The 18,021-nt window shown below is 34.5% G+C and overlaps 1 protein-coding gene across 2 annotated transcripts in view; it reads right to left on the bottom strand.

Annotated features, from left to right (window-relative positions):
* Positions 1-13,909, bottom strand: part of LOC132115861 (integrin beta-1-like) — a 36,431-nt gene extending 22,522 nt beyond the window's left edge. The window contains exon 1 of one of the 2 annotated variants that reach the window (XM_059524249.1): positions 13,652-13,908. The gene's annotated coding sequence lies outside the window, so the exon portion shown is untranslated. Of the gene's footprint in view, positions 1-13,651 lie in introns of both variants that reach the window. The other variant, XM_059524248.1, reaches the window with a different exon arrangement.
* Positions 13,910-18,021: the final 4,112 nt, after the last annotated feature.

Below are 18,021 nucleotides of genomic sequence, written 5' to 3' on the forward strand. Positions count from 1 at the left end.
ATTTTCAGAATGATGACCTTGAGTTCAATGGAGGTCATAAACCTTCATCACCCAACCGAGCTCATCTATTCTCAGCTCCTGCAAGAGGAACTGCTGGGTTCATTTAAATACCGCCTCTCAGATGCCATCCCTGGGTAAGAGTAACCATCATTCACTGCTCAGACTGTTTCCTAGTAGCTCTTGCCCTGCCAGAAATAGTGCCGACTCCTTTAGGCAAAGGGTGCTACTCGAGCGGGCGAACAATATCTTTAAAACTCAACTCAATAGAATACTAGAGAAGTACACTGTACAAATGAATGAATAAATGAACGAACAAGTATTAAGGAAAATCGTAGAATAAATATTTTATTATTTTCTTTTTATTTTATTATATATTTTAATTTGTCACTGTGACATGTGTTTTTAACCATGTGTACTCTGTCCAAGGATATTGCCCAACCTCAAAATGGGGTTATTTTAATCTAGAATGATTATGAAAAATTCAAGTTTCGATTCAATGCAGCTACAATGTCTCTGTAGCTCCTGTAAGAGGGATCTCTCATTAGAGTCAGAGCACTTTAGCCTGCTGAAAGCATAAATAGCTGTTGTCTGTCCTGCCAGAACACATACAGCATTATTGATTAATGAGACTGTGTGCTGTGTCTAGCTAATAAATGATCCTCTGTTTGGCTCCACATGTTAGTGAGGGGCTCAGAAGCACTTTGGATGCAGCGATGTCTACAGTACAATGAAATCTTTTGAAAAGTATGAGCGGCTAACATTATAATGCGCACAAATTTCCTCATACTGAAGTAGAAGGCTTGACAAATGTTTTCTTTCCTATACTGACATATCCTAAAAACAGGACATTAAATAATTCAATAAAAACTTCCTGGAGAGGAACATACAAACCCCTTGTGAAAAAGCAGTGCAGGTGTACTTCATATCTCGAATATATTTACAAAAAAGTTTACTTACAATTAACATAATATTAAATTAAATGAAACAAAAGGCCACTTACTTCCAGAGAAACTTTTATGACTATGCCCTCTAGTATATTTTTAACAAACTATTAAAATAATAGCATGAAATATATATTTTTCTTTTTATTTAACATGCAGTGTTCCATGCAATTGCGTGTCTGAAACTTTACTTAAACGTTTCCCTTAAGCTTAAGTTAATTCCCTCACCCCACAATAAGAGCTCTTTTTAAAAACGTACTTCGTTTTTTTTTTTTTTTTACAAATGAAAGTGTTAATCTCTTTTGAACAAATCCTCCAGTGTCCTCCAGTTCATTCATTTTCTCAGGTTTTAGGGCTATTATACTAGCATATAAATTAGCATTATACAATTTCTCCCCCAAAAGCTTTATGAGATGTAAAGTAAACACCCAAATATTTTACTGTATGCAATAGTTTAATGTACAAAACCAAAGTAAAAATGCACAAATCTAGTGAAGCATCAAGACATTCTGGCACTCAGCAGGGTCTAAAAATAGTACATCATTATCCAAAAGTGTTGACAGATGTTTGATGTAAGACATGTCTGATGCCACTGAATTACACATTACATTGATTGCAGTTCCAAAGAAATCACAAATATAACTGCTGGAAACGAAAACAGTCTTCTGCTCATGCAGGGCGTCCAGGGTGAGGCTGAAATGCCTTTTACTTCCCTGCTGAATGTAATGCATGTGGTTTCCATTAAACTCAATGGGCAGAGATGAGGTGGCTTAGAGGAATTCCTCCCTTTAAACAATAAAGCGAGCCACTGTGGGAACTGCGGCAGCCCAGATTAAATCACAAGTAACTTGGTAACACCTCTGAAAGTTGTTATGCTGTGAGTCTGTTGTATGTAAACTAACTCTTGTGTAATTCAGTGTTAATAGTTAATAAGTGTGTATGTGTGTTAAAAACAGTTCCTCTCAGTGTGCCGTTTATACACAGTGTGCAGACAGCATGTCGGGCACAGAGACCAGATTAGACCGCGTCTCTGAGAGTTTAGCTCTGTGAGGTCACATGAAACGCTTCCCATTACACTGACTGCAAGGCTACGTCTACATGACAACCATGTGCTAAAAACAGAAAGTTTTTTCCTTTGCATTTTAAAAAGTTTTGCATGCAGATGGGATCCCCGTTCAGGTGCTGAGGGGAACTGTTTAACTGTTGAAGGAGAGAAATCGGCGTCTTTTTCACACAAAAAAGTGCAAATAGCTGGTATTGTTGGTGTATTGTGATTGTGCTAGTTAAGATTACAAAAGACAGCTGCCAATCATCACGTTCAGTGGAGTAGATGGTAAAGCGTGTGTCATTCTTATTACACTGGACTTTGAATCTGCCTTTTCGCAAACTTTTTTTTCTCCCTTTTCAAATTTCAGATCACATCAGAAAAGCATTTATTTTTAATAAAAATGAAGAAAATCGTCAAAAAGTTGAAAATAAAATATTGGGTAGGGAGGGCTTTTTTCCCAATAAGGTGGCATCCATTTAATAATTTGAATTAAAATGTACACTCTACTCATACTGGTTTATAATACATTAGAATGCTGAGGTGCATATAATTGCAACTATTTGCAATAAGTAATTAGCAAAATAACCTACTATTTATAATCGTTGCCCCCCTAACGATTGAAAGACCTGACTAAATATTTGTTAATTAATAATGTTTTCAACTCAAAATGTAGTTATTTTAATATATTTTACTGTTATTTATTGTAAGTAAATTAATAAATAAAATTGTACTTACTAATAGGCTTTCCCAATCTTATCTGCGTAAGAAGTTGGCGCGTGACGAATCTACATATAATACGGATAATAGCCTATGCTTGCTTGTTGCATGCTGTTGCATGTTTTTTTTTGTTGTTGTTTTTTTACAACATACATTGAATAATGTCCAAAAGATATCTGTTTTAAAGCAGTGGGTAATTCACTCGTTGATTTGCTTAAAAAGGTTTTTGGTGACGTCGTTATGTGCTTTTGTTATTCGTTTTATTAATTTTATTTCTTAAATATTAACATTTTAGCTTGAATTATTTTTATTTCAGTTTTGATTGTTAATTCACTTTTTGAAGTTTTTAATTTCATATTTATCATTTATTTCAATTTTTAGTGTTAGGTAATAATGATAACCCTGATCCAGTCAAGAAAAATTAATTCTGGGTCCTAATTAAGAGTGTGAAGATAAACCAGCTTTTAAAACACCACTTAGGTGTCAAACAACAAAATAACATGGCTTTTACTCTGTTTCTGTTAAATGAGGTTTCGCAGGACTCAGGAATGCTGGGGGGAGGCTGAACAGCGAACATCATGGGAGTGGTATTGCTATCTACACAATGCTCTGGTAAAAACTGTGTGGTCCAAGACACAGATAATGTCACAACAAGACTCAGCTCTTGCTGAAAGTTTGTTATTTTTGACCAGAAGTCAACTTTCCTCTGATCCTACTGTAATTATCTTTGGCTTATGAAGATAAAACAAGAAAAATGCAAATGCAAATAATAATAATAATAAACACTCAAGAAAAACAGGAAAGGGCAGCTGTTCTCTCCAGGACACTGAAATCCCACCTCAAGTCCAGAACAAAACTTCAAACCCCTCAACCGCTGCATGGAAAGCAGAAACCCCTTTTTCTTCTCTGCTGTCTTTTCCATTCTGGACTAGGAAAGAGGGATCAGAACAAATTTCCACAAATGCTCCATTTTACCTCTGTCCTGAAATAAGGGCCAAACACAACCAGGAGATAATGTCCCTTTAAAACGGAGGAGCGTGCGATGAACTCCAGGTTTAACAATCCGCCTGCAGCGCTGAAGAAAGTCTCCTGACTGCTTCTGTTGAACATTTAAAGATTATTTTTGGTCTTAAGCACACGGAAATCTAAATATGCTTCACGATTTTGTTTCCTCAAATGGCAGTTGCAATGGTTACTATTTTACTAAAACTTGTGTATGCACTTAAATAATGTATAATCATGTACATTTGTAATTACATATCTGTTTTACATGAGCCTAATATGTTAGTCAACACATTAAAATGAAAAATTTGAAATGTACTTGAAAATGTAACATTTAATTTGACATTATTACAAAGTTCAGTTCAGTGTGTTAAAAAAACAGTCATGAAAGAGTCTCTCTTTAGGTACACTTGCGTGGCATTTGTTTCATTAATGTTATATTATATGCATGGGTAGTTTTTTTAACTATAAATGCAAATATAGATATTTGAGGAGCCCTACTTTTGCTGAAACATGACTATTTCAATTTTCTTGTGAATACAATAAATTACATGTATGCTGTAAACCAATATTAATAACCAAAAACTGTTTGAATCCCTGCTGTAAACCATGCATTTGCAAAACTGACCTTATGCTTGACTTTCAAACAACAAAATCGATTGTGAATATTGTTAAATATCAAAGAGTAATGTTCTTTCTAAGGTGGACCATTAGGGTATTGACCATGCTAATGCTCGAGTTCAAGCCCATCCAACACAGTAATACTGGATCAATACCACTTTCTGCTGTACTGGACATTACTTAGCCAACCAATCTTAAACATTTCACAACATGTCCAGTCGCTGGCAATAAAAGTGCTACAGTTTTATCCAAAACAGATGAATGTGAATCTGGCAATGTTTTATAACACTGTTTGTTATACAATCTGTGGCAGTTTAGAAAATAAATGTCTGGTAAATGGTACTATAATTTATTTTTTGTTTGTGCTTGAAGACAATGTATTTTCTGAACGTATATGTAACCAATAGTGTTAACTTAAGCAAATGTGAAATAAAATGCATTTGCTGAAGTACACGTTACTTTAGGCTGTTTTTAAGCTGGACTTTGCAAGTGCAATGCTGTAACAGGTGGGCATTTGAGCAGGTTTACTAACCATGTCTTTATTAATCAATAATCTGCCATTGTAATTATAATTTGTGTAAAAAAAACAAACCCTGTGTTAATTTAATTTAACAGTTTTAAATGCCACGTGTGTTTATTTGATCCTTTTTAGAGTTTTGCAAAAATGTACAGATGGCCACGTTTTTATTCCCCCCAATGAGCCAGGGTTGAATTTATGACTTAACTCATCTAGCTTGGTTCCACCCTAAGCACAACCCCTTAATGTAATCTTCTCTACCCTCAGTAGTACACCACAAACTACCATCCTGCTAAAAACATACCAGGAATACCCAAGATTTTTTCCCAATTACCAAAACAAAAGCTTCTCCACTAGTATCAGTCAAATGTACCCCGAATTAATCAAACTGAAGGCTGGGTGAGAGTTTGACTTCTATAAAAGCTTGCACACACATAATGCATAGACTACACAGATCATGATATACTGTACTACGCTTCTGAGACCTGAAGCTGGCGTTACAGGGTGCAGAGCCATTGTAATGTTACTGCTTCTGCCTGACTAGTCCCTTTTAACCATTGTATTGGCTTTCCAGGAATCGCCCCTATCACACATGAAACCAGCATACAGTTTGGCAAACAGCCACAAACCCCTCGAGGTGAAGCCCTGCCCATGAAAACCAAACTATCAGGACCTTTAGGACATAATCATTATGAGACCTACCAATCATTATGAGAGTTTCAAAATCACTCTCACGGACCTTTTCCTGGACTGTACCCAGCTGGTGGAATGACCTCCAAATCTCAATTCTTTCAGAGTCTTTCCTCATTTTCAAAAAAGATCTAAAGACTCATCTTTTTCGCCAGCACTTAATCAACTAATACTAGCACTTACCTTTTCTTTTCTTGTCTATCATATTCTTATATATATAAAAAAAACAAAACCTGGCTACGTGTTCTGTACAAGACTAACTGAGACTTGTCATGGCACTTGTATACTGTTGTTATTCTCTTGTTGTCTGACTGCTTCTATTGTTCTCATTTGTAAGTCGCTTTGGATAAAAGCGTCTGCTAAATGATTAAATGTAAATGTAAATAAGAGGAAGTGGTTGGCATTGAACATATATGAACAAGTTTAATTGAGAAATGTACAATAAAATAACATATTAACAATTTTATACACTGTATTTCTCTCATAGTGAATCCCCATCAGGCTTGAATTGATCTGATTCATATTCCACCTGCTTGATGCATCGCTGAGGTCAATCGCATGATTTAAGTGGTTGGAAAATGACGCAGTCACATGCTCATCTATCATTTTTATTATTGAATACGAATGAATAATTCACTGTAATGGAGGGTCTGACTCAGAGGACAATAACCCGTCTGAACAAAACCTTTTAGTCATACAAGGGTAAAGCAGTTCAATGTCAAGCCAACAGGCTACATTGGTATATTTATCAAACTTAGTTTGCATTAGGTATCATGCTTATTAACTGCGAACATTGAACAACAATCTGTCTAACATTTATTAATGTAGGTTAATGTTTAATGCTAAATACTAATGTTCATTTCAAATTTATGTTCAATCGTATTTCACAGTTTATTGCATTAACTAAAGTTAACCCTTGTTGTAAAGTGTAACCATTACAAGCGTAGCAGAGCTGTCAATGTCATGGTAGACAGGGAGGCTTATAATAGTTTAGAGAAATGGACGGTTCTTATCTAAGATCTGTATTGGTCTCTTGGTTAGTCCAATTTTGGTCAGTAAAACAAAACTGAACAAGTAAGAGTACAGTCATTATCATAAATCATAAACCCACACACATTATCTATCTTGTGACACGGCTAAACAGGATACAAGATGTACAAGATAAAAGATGTAGGGAATTGGTTTCCATGGGACAACAGTAATTACTGTAATTTGTATTTATTTATTTAGACCAGTGTTTGAAGTATTTCAAAACTGGAGTCTGAACCTCTGACTAAAATCTATGGAACTATATTTTCATACCATAGACAATAAAATGAACAGTATTCATGTATTGACAGCAAAACATAAATGATGTACATATTTGCAAATGTACAAATGTAGCAGGTCCTTATTTTTTGTCAAATATTTAATTCATGCAAATAATTGGTAGAAATGGTTGTTGACTATCACTGCTGTTTTCATTTGGATTTATTAAATTAAGTTGACTCATTTACTTAAATTGAAATTATATCACTTAATTATGTTCAGTTAGACATCTGGTGCAAACTTACTTCAAAGGATTACATGGTAAACAAGACTACACATCTCCTTTAAATTAATTACACAAGCCATAAATTGAATAAGAAATCTGTAATAATTTAACTATTATTTATGTAATACTTTATTATCCACTGCAGTTTTCTGAATGTGCTATGACTCAACAATGACCATTAAGATATGTCCAAAAAGCAACATTAAATGATCACAAACAATAATATATTCTTGCACTGCAATCCAAATGTTTAGAATCCACATGAAGCCATGTCAGGTTTTTATACAACAATCTTCGACTACAACCTCAGTAGCAACTGTAAATCATGCAATTTTCATATATCATAAATTCTATATTTGCTGCATCAAGAATCGTTATGACCAATGTATGTCATCGCATGCTTTTTGGTTTTCATGTGAGATGCCATATTTCAGGTGATGTTATATTGTATACATCTATATTACATTTAAATTTAATAATTTAGCAAACACTTTTATCCAAAGTGACTTACAAATGAGAACAACAGAAGCAATCAGACCAACGAGAGAACAACAACAGTATACAAATTCCATGACAAGTCTCAGTTAGTCTAGTACAGAACACATAGCAAGGTTTTTTTTTTTTTTTAAGAATAGACTAGAATAAAAAAGAAAAGGTAAGTGCTAGTATTAGTTGGTCAAGTGCTGGTGAAAATGATGAGTCTTTAGTTGTTTTTTTTAAAATGAATGTTCAAATTGAGATTGGGAGGTCATTCCACCAGCTGGGCACAGTCCTGGAAGAGGTCCACGACAGTGATTTTTAATCTCTTTGGGATGGCACCACAAGGTGAGTTTAGGTATATTGGTGCAGCGCTAGTGGTCGTCTTGTAGGCAAGCATCAATATCTTGAATTTAATGCATGCAGCAACTGGTTGCCAGTGTAACCTGATGAGGAGAGGAGTAACGTGAACTTTTTTTGGTTCATTGAAGACAACTGTCACTGCTGCATTCTGGATCAATTGCAGAAGCTTGACAGTACATGCAGGAAGAGTCAGGAGAGCATTACAATAGTCCAGTCTGGAGAGAACAAGAGCTTGGACAAGAAGTTGTGTGGCTTGCTCTTATCTTCCTAATGCTGTAAAAGGCAAATCTGCAGGACCGGGTCATTGTAGCAATATGATCTGTGAAGCTTAACTGATGATCGATCACAACTAGGTTTCTGGCTGTCCTGGCGGGAGTTATGTTTGACAAACCTAGCAGTATAGAGTAGTTGAGATGAAACGATGGGTTAGCTGGAACCACAAACAGTTCTTAGTAAGGTTGAGCTGAAGGTGATGGTCATTCATCCAGCTAGAAATGTCACTCATACAGGCTGAAATGCGAGCAGCTACTTTCGATTCATCTGGTTGGAATGAGAAGTAGAGTTGAGTGTCATCAGCATAGTAGTGAGAAAAGCCATGCTTCCGAATGACAGATCCTAATGACATCATGTAGATGGAGAAGAGAAGTGGTCCAAGCACTGAGCCTTGAGGAACCCCAGTAGCAAGAAGTTGTGACTTAGAAACTTCACCCCTCCAAGACCTACGTGAAAGGTAGGACTTGATCCAAAGGAGTGCGGTTCCAGAGATGCCCATCTTTCTGAGGGTGGACAGGAGAATCTGGTGATTAACTGTGTCAAAAGCAGCAGACAGGTCCAGCAAGATGAGTACTGAGGATTTGGAAGCTGCTCTTTGCAGTCGCGGGGCTTCAGTAACCGAGAGCCTCTTCTGAAGCCAGATTGGTTGCTATATAATAGTGCATGGTTACAAATGATCGCCACTGTACCTTTGTTCTGCCTATTAGTCATTTTTTATTTTTTTTATTGTTGGTTATATCTTTTGGGTTAAGAGATGTGCAATATTGTATACCTATATAAAAAAAATGTAGCTAAATACACATAATTGAAATGTAAATGTTTTATAACTATTTAATGTTTCCACTGTTTACTTTTTAGATGCTATCTTTCCATATTTTAGCTTTCAGCACCCCCCCCCAATTTACATATTGGGGTAAAACAACCATATGCATAAAAAGATTAATTCATTCAAAAAGTTTTTGTACTTGGCTACATATAAATAGCTATGTATAAACAATGAGACTAGACAGAATAATTCTATATGTAATGCAGCATTCTCCGTACAGCAACTTTCCAAGTACAAAAGCCCTACCTTGTTGTTCAGAGATTGGTTTCTTTCCAATCAGTTTCAATGTGGGATTAATGACTTCTGGTGAGTGTGATTTCACCAAGTACAACATGTTCCTGGATCAACATCCTTGTTGATCCTGGAAAAACTTTCCAATCAATCAATCAGAATTGAGATACAGCTTTTCAGGAAATACATGTTTAAGGCTTACAATCAGGATAAGGTGCTTCCACACCATTGTTAATCAACTATCGTTTCCCTCTGATTTTAGGAATAGATTATGGGTGGGGTTAGGTTTAGGGATATGGATTGGGTTAAGTCTAAATTTTTGGACAATAATGTTGATCCAGGATCAACAAAAGATGTTGATCCAGGAAAATGTCTTACTTGGCAAAATCACGGCGACCATGACGTCCAGGCAGTGACATTAAACTGTTCTGAAACTAGTTAAATTGAGGGTAACTGAATTTAGTTGAACCTTCCTGTTTGGTGTAAATTTATCCAAGACGAGGAAGAATATAATGTCTCACTTTGTGAACTGTTTTTCTTTTTTTGACAGATGTGTCCAAATGGTTCTGCATTTCTACCCACAGCTGTACAACACCAGCTGCTCACTGTGCACAAATGATTCCAAACTTTCACAAACTAATGATACTATATGCCATCTACTTACCCAAAGACCTTAACAAGCCAGTTCATGCTCGCTTTAAGGTAAGAATATTGGTACACCTTAAAATTGAATGTGAATAATGTAGCTGCTAACATATTGAAATTATTTGCATATGCATTAAGTGCAAGAACTTTGTGGGGGGTAAAATAGTTTTCTGTTCTATTCTCTTCACTCACAATGAACAACAACAGTTGTTTTCAGCATTTTTACTCATGACAGACTGGCAAGAAGATTGGTTAAAACGGTTGAGAGACCAGCTACACAATACTGCATTGAGCACATGCCATTGAAGGTCAATTTCAAGCTAATTTATTGTGTGACCTCCGCTGGCTCACATGAATACTGCTTACATTGTACACCGGCGAAGAAAGGTTCTTTCTCATTGGCTGACTGGTAAGAGCAATGAGAACCGAGATCAGACAGCGCGGACAGCTCGAAGAAAATAGGAAAGGGGTAAAAAGTAGATCAGATTAGAAGGGGCCTGTTTGCAGACCAACATCAAACAAGAGATTGTACCAGTGGAGAGGAGATAGACACATTCTGAGCTCCTTTATCGCAACATGAAAACACAAACTTGTTTAAAAGTTTAAAAACAAATGCCCACAGACACAGATCCCAAACCTTTATAAACTAAAATATAAGCATTAAGAATACTACAGAGTAATTCTCTGAAAAGCCAAATGTGTTGAGAAGAAAAGGGCATTTTAGAGCTGACACATATGTTTTAAGATTTAAGTGTGACAGTATTACAACGGCCCTACAGTAAAGAAACAGACACTGAGAACAACATGCAACCTTTGTAACATTTTTAGGCAGCACAGAAGGGTCTATAAGAAGAAATGGGTGGAGAAACTAAAGTGTCTCCAAAGTGTCCAAGCAACGTGCATCCATCCATTAAAACAAAGGTGATCAGACTGCCAGAAATGTAAAAAAATAAAATAATAAAGTCTGTTCCTTTACAGCTCATAATAATGTACTCATAATACAGAAGCACGGGTCAGCCCATGGCAACCATTCACTGCCACTGTATGAACATGAGTAACGAAATAAATCTTTTGTATCTTTCCAATGAGCCTACAGCATTTCTAGTTTGGGGATGGTCCACTCAAAATGACTGAAACAAATCATTTTAATTCAAAAGGTAGTGCTACAAATAATCCTTCTCTGTCAGTGTGACTGAATGAGCGGTTCATTGCCCTTCATGTTCTATCTTCAGAAGTCAAGAGATTAACAACACTTTTTTAATGTGACGTAAAATAACAAGAATATCTATGGTGAGAGCTCTTTTCAGTCTGCTGAAACAATATGAAAAAAGACAACAATATATCCGATGAATAATTAACTAGAATGCACTAAAAATCTCGTTTTCTTCCTAAATATTGACATATCTTTCCAGGTTTGATTGTAGACATATATCACTCCAGTGATATTTAACATGTTCTTAATGTTGCTGCAGATTTATCCATGGTATGTTGAAGGTAATTCGTTAAAGCTTTCACACTTTTAATGTTTAATGTTAGCTGGTTGATGAGTGAGTGTACTCAGTTTCTGAAAATGCTTATTATTGTATTCACAGAGCAAAACTTTTGTTTATTATTTAATGTTTAATGGAAGTTACTTCCATTATTCATGCAAAGCATCATAGGGTGAAGGAAAAAGGTGCATATTGGTTTAGAATAGTTTTTTTTTTTGTTATCCTTTAATCTGGATTATATATTTTTTTGGTTTGTCCTAGTTCTGGATTCAGGACGACTGCCAAACAACGTCTGGAAAACAATGACTGGATCAGTTCCTATGAATGTTTTTACTAAGATCAGAACTGACAAGAGTGCTTAAATAAGACTAACACTAAAGCATTATTAACAACATTATACACAAGCAATGTACCAATAAACAGTTTGGACACACTCAACAAAATGTATGCTTTTGATTGAGCTATTGATCTGAACTCATTTGGAATTGGTTTAAATTTTTTTAATAAGCACATGCATTGTAATACTTTGGACCAGATAGTGAAGAAAAAGCAGTCAGCAAGTGTCCAGCATAAACCGAAACTTCAACACTTTTCTTTGCATTTGCACTTAAACTAACCACTAATTTAAAGTTAGAATCATGATCTCTTCATATGTAAACTATTTTAAGAATCTATAACCACCAAACCAGAAACACAACACAGGATTGTGTATCCATTCTCAGAGATGACACAACTTCTCAACACTTATCTGTCAAAAGGAGTCACTGGTTAAAGGTCCAAAAATAAATTATATATATATATATATATATATATATATATATATATATATAATTTTCTTCTGTCCAGCAGCTGTTGTGAAGGTCAGAGGTCACATACTGTCAGCGAACAGATGCTACTAACCACACACCTGATTTATTCCACCATCTTACGCCCATTTACTTGATTAAAAAAGCTCCTCTGCTGTCAGACGCAAGGTTGTTGTAAAGGAAAGAGCAGCCAGAGGTCCTCTTCTGATTAAAATGGGTACAAGGGTGTCACTGCATCCAATGGATCAATGCAGACTGTTTTCTAGAGTATTGACATTTGTAAAGGAACATGTCAGCTTTTTGAAGCAGACATGTTTCAGTCATATTTGAGAAATTGATTACAGACAGATATCTAGTGTGTGTGTGTGTGTGTTTCTCACTCATGTTTTCCATTTGTGTCCTACAGTAAAAGGAGAAATGTCTGTAGATACAGTGTACAGTCATTATGTACTGTATAGTTAGTCCAGATAAACACCATGGCCTGTGTTTAAATACAGGTTAGCGGTTAGATGCATTTACCTAAGAAAACAGATGAGCAAATCCATTGCATAGTCATGTAAGCTATTTACTTGCTCAAAGTGCTTTTTGTTTATTTCTCATTTCATTGCTTATTTACACAATGCCTATGATTTCTAAGAATCATATTTTCGAAGTCCAAGTCAACTTCTTGTCCCACTTTATTTTGAGGTCCAATTCTTACTATTAACAGTCCATTAATTATGACTTTTTACTCAATAAACTCCTCCTATTTTAATGCTTATTAACAGTGTGGTAGTTGTTAAGTTTAGGTATTGGGCAGGAGTAGAAATGTAGAATACGGTCATGCAGAATATGTGCTTTATAACACTTTCTAATAAACAGCCAATATGTTAACTAGAAAAGTGTTACCCAAGGTCCACAGGAAATGCAGATTTGAATGTAAAATGACACTTTCGAACGTTGTATACGTCATCGTTCCATTTTCCATTCCGTCTTCGATTAATAAATACAACTGGGGAAATTAAATAATGATAATATTGATAATAAAACAAATAGGCCTACTTTAAAAAATAACGACTCAAATAAAGATAGTATAGAAACACAAAATGCTAGGAAAGATGATTCAACATGTGTAGATGTGCCGCTTTCATATTGATATAAAAAACAGACGGAACATAAAACAATACGACGGGAAAACTGTCCATCGAACCTTTTTGTTCCATCTGTTGTGTGCTAGAAATTAAAATAAAATACAAGTAAATAGCCTGTAATGGGGTGTCTGTGAGAGGCTTCAAGGAGTAACCTAACATCTTTTTATAAAGCACCTAAAATATCTGCGAGACGGACCGTTACTCAAGTCACACATTCACCACACATTCCTCGCTTTAAATCACACTCACATCTGACTTAAACACCACTTTCTATCGAATAAAACCCTGATGAAAACTGCGTCCTTTCATTCGGCGGCCAGCATTCAGACGGTAACTTTACCTTCTGGCTTTTATTACTAGTTTTCTCTCTTCACTTTCGAAGCCTCATAGAGGGTCTTTTGTCAACGTGTATCCTCCTGTTTCTCTTTAACCCTAAAAGAGCTTCTCTTAAATCCTTCAGTCAGAACAAATCACGCCAAACAATCCATTCTGCGTCCGTCCGCTGTGAAATGAACTATTCCACAAAAGTCCGCGTTTATCCTCTACGTGTTTGTGTTGGAAAGAAGAGCTGATGAACGCTGGATGAAAAACTATGAGGTCAGCAGACGCACACACAGGCCCCGCCCCTACCTACCGACGTCATCAGCTCTGACTTCAGCTTATGACGTCACGAGCCCTGGCAATACAACACTCAATAAATAAGTAGGCCTACTAAATAACTAAAATAATAATAATAGTTAACTATTAGATTATGAATTAGGATGCTATGTGTTTGCTTGCATATTTATTAAAGTATAATCCCTATATTTTATGAATTGTTATTATTATATTTTATTTGTTTAGTTGTTTTTATTTTATTATATTTGTTATAAACATATATTAACATGAGAAGGTACATATTTGAAGTAAATCTATAAATGCTTATTTACTTGTCATTTATTAATATTTATAAGATAAATTATTTATTTTCAGTCCAGTGATGTTTTGAGGTCTCTCGTGTCTCTGGGAGACATTCAACAGTTCTTCTGCCCTAAAGGGTTAAATTTTATATATATATATATATTATAATATTAAACTAATGATATGATGAATTCATTTGATTAAAATAACTAATATTATTTGTACTGTATGTGGAAGTGTATTAATATTCCCCCAACCCAGAGTTGCGCAGTATTTTAATTAAATGTATTTGAAATACATATTTAAATACTAAATAAGTATTTTGTAATTGTGTATTTTGCTGGAAAAAAAAATAAAATAAATAATTAATAAAAACTACGATAAAAACTACATTAAGAGACATTTGAGAGACAGTATTTTGTATTTGAAATACTCAAAATACATGATCAAGTAATAAATTTTATTATCAGACAATACAGTATCTTTTTTCACAAACTAACAACAAACAACACAACACTATTTCTACATGCATTTATTTAAGACACCAAACTTCTTATTTACTGTACTTTATTGTTTCCTTGAATTAATTTAAACATATATACATTGCCTATAAATAAGTATCAATATATAAAGTTTTGAAAATGACTAAACAATCATTATGTATTTTCCTTTGAGCTCTTTGTGAAAGTATATAAATGATTAAATTCAGCTGTTATACAGTTTCACAGGACTGCTTCATTTCTGACATGACACGAGAAAGGAGTGATAAAGAAACATAAAAAATAAAGTGTAGAAATGCTTGAGAAATGAGACGAAATATGGATCAATATGTTGAACATATTGTCTATTGTTAGGGTTAAAGAATATGTGTCAAATATGTTGTTTATAAGCTCTTCAAGGAGGATAAAAGAAGCACTTATCTTTCTCTTATATGTGTATCTCAATGTAATGGCACTGTCTCAAGCACTTGATTGCTTGTAAATATTGTTTGTAATACAAATTACTTGTATTTTATTTAAATACATTTCTCACACCAGTATTTTTGCATTTTAACACATTTGATGAGCTTTTTGTATCTAAATACTTTTAGATGTTATCGTGCCCCTCTTTATGATCGTATCACTCCGACTTCCTGTAGTAAAGTCAAAATCATGTCTTGTCTTATTTATTATAACTGTAATAATGGTACAATTTTAGCATATATAATTTTTTTTATTTACACCAGATAATAAAACGTTGATTCGTATGAGTATATGAGTTTTGAAGGACACTGATAAATAAAAATATATCTTTAATTAAAGTTTAACTTCTAAAGAAAAGGGAATAAAAAAAGAGATGTGATATTAAAAAAAAAATAATAAGAGTTTCAAAAAGCTTCATGTTGAAAGTATTGGGTGGATGCATTAATGATGGAACAAGATCCTGTATTATGTGCCAAAAAAAGAAAAAGAAAAAAAGAAAAAAAACTAGAAAACCTTGCTATGATTTCATAAGCAGAATAATGAGACGCCCAAAAGAGTCAATGCAGCTTTCGCAATGAATTCCTGCCTGAATACTGAAATACTTCACTGTCTGCTGTGGAGCAGCTAGAAACGGTGTAAACATGCTGCAGGTTTGAAGATGAAACACCAAATTAATGTCTATTATTTCAACTGATAGTTATACATTTAAATCATAATTTTCTTTTCGTTAAACAACTGTCAGGCAGAATAAACTAAAATAACTTAGTTTTAGATTTTAGGACCAATAGTGTCTTACTATCACATGACTGATATAACAAATGATCAAACTCAGTGTACTGACCCAGTTTACAAACTGCCTTAAAACACAACAGCTCAATACACTATCTATCATGATGTTTTAAACTCAATTGAACAGAGCTTTTAGGGTGATATAGTGTTACTAACACAACACTGTCCTCTAGTGTGCATTAATGTGAGTTACATGATCACGAGCGGAGCATGAAAATCTTACAATTTATACGAACTTTACCACTTTTATTAAAAGATTCTTCTGTTTCTGTTACATATTAAACATATTCAATATGTGGAAATGGTGTTTTTCAGTTTTGTTTCTGTTTAAATAAAGTAAACATTTTTAAATGCCTATGTAGTTAGACAGTATAAAGTCAGATATTAAGCTTAAATAGGCCTAGATAAATCAATAAATCGTCATCCTTATCATCATCATTATAACCAAAACCACGGAATGATATAGGCCTACCTTAAAACAACAGATGCCATTTTAAAAAGCATGTAAAATTACTTGAATTTAAGTAAATTTACTTATATTTTCCTAGCGATTTTGTACATAAAAAAAAAAAAACTTCAACTTTGAGGACACCCATATATTTCCTGTGCTTCTAACTGTCTGTTTGTTGCACCCCGAGCAAAGAACTAAAATATTTCAGAGAAAAGCATGTGTAACCAGAGCTGGTTACATATATATAAGGTCTGGCCTCTCTTCACTGATTGGTTTTGTCCTGATGGATAAACTTGTGTTAACCTGCAGGCGTCTGCTTTAGTCTCTCTCTCTCTCTCTCTCACACACACACACACACACACACACACACACACACACACACACACACACACACACACACACACACACACACACACACACACACACACACACACACAAAGAAACGCTTTGGAGAGTTTGAAAACACAGTCTGAGTCAGCTGTCACAAAGACTGTACAGTAAAGCTTTGAGTCAAATATCAAATCACACAAACATGTGTTCTCTGATTATGTTTATGTCAATAAGTAAAAGTTTCTCTAAGAGGCAACTTAGCCTTGTGAAAAGAAGTCTCTCTTTAAGTTCACTTATTTCATTATAATTAGGGTTACACTTTATTTTAAGGTAATGTTGTTGCAGTGTAATTACACAACTAAGTACTGAGTATTATTATTTAACTTCATATATTATGGTTTAGGTTATGGTTTGGTTTAGGGTTGGAGTAATGCATAATTCAGACTTATTACTAAAGTAAGGTCTGGGTCACATTTTAGTTTTGGGATCAGTTCTCACTATTTACTGACTAATAACAACTTCTGCCTCAATAAACTCCTGATTTGCTATTGATTAATAGTTAGTACAGTAGTTTAAGTTTAGGTATTGGGTGGATTAAGAGATCTAAAATATGATCATACAGAATAAGGTATTAATATGTGTGATCTATAAGTACTAATAAACGGGCACCAATTAATCGTGAATTGATTTTTAAACTAATGCATTACCATTTTCTGTAATATACGTCAGTACAGCTTTTAAAAAAAATAAATATACTTATAAGATTTGAAGCTGACCTTTTTCACAAGGGACTCTAAATATTGTGATGACATGCTTCGCCAAAATATCAAGCATGTTCATTAAACTATCTTTTCCCAAGAAATTTAAAGCATGTGTCTACACAGTAATTAACATTCAGCCCTGAGAAATATTCACTGGAGATCTTCAGTGATTACATATGCTCGTTATTACTTGAATTAATGAGCATTTATGTATTATAACTAATCAAATAATTAACACAATACACACTAGAGTAAGTTCACAGACATTGATATCAGAGTTAGAAATATACTGATATTTCTGGAGGATGGTGGACCCTTCTGTGCCTCATTTAAATACATCCAGTTTTTCTTTTGTGTAAAATAAGCCCTCAAAACCTCAAGAAGTGTACAGTAATATTCTGTAAATAAGTCAGAAGTAGACTTTAAACACTGGCTAGTGCTTCTCTTGTCATCCAGTTGCTGTCCTGTCTATGCTCTTCTCATGTCATTCTGAAAGAAAAAGAACTTTTAAAAGAGC

The sequence above is a fragment of the Carassius carassius genome, chromosome 35 (genome assembly GCF_963082965.1).
Source record: "Carassius carassius chromosome 35, fCarCar2.1, whole genome shotgun sequence".
Lineage (NCBI taxonomy): Eukaryota > Metazoa > Chordata > Actinopteri > Cypriniformes > Cyprinidae > Carassius > Carassius carassius.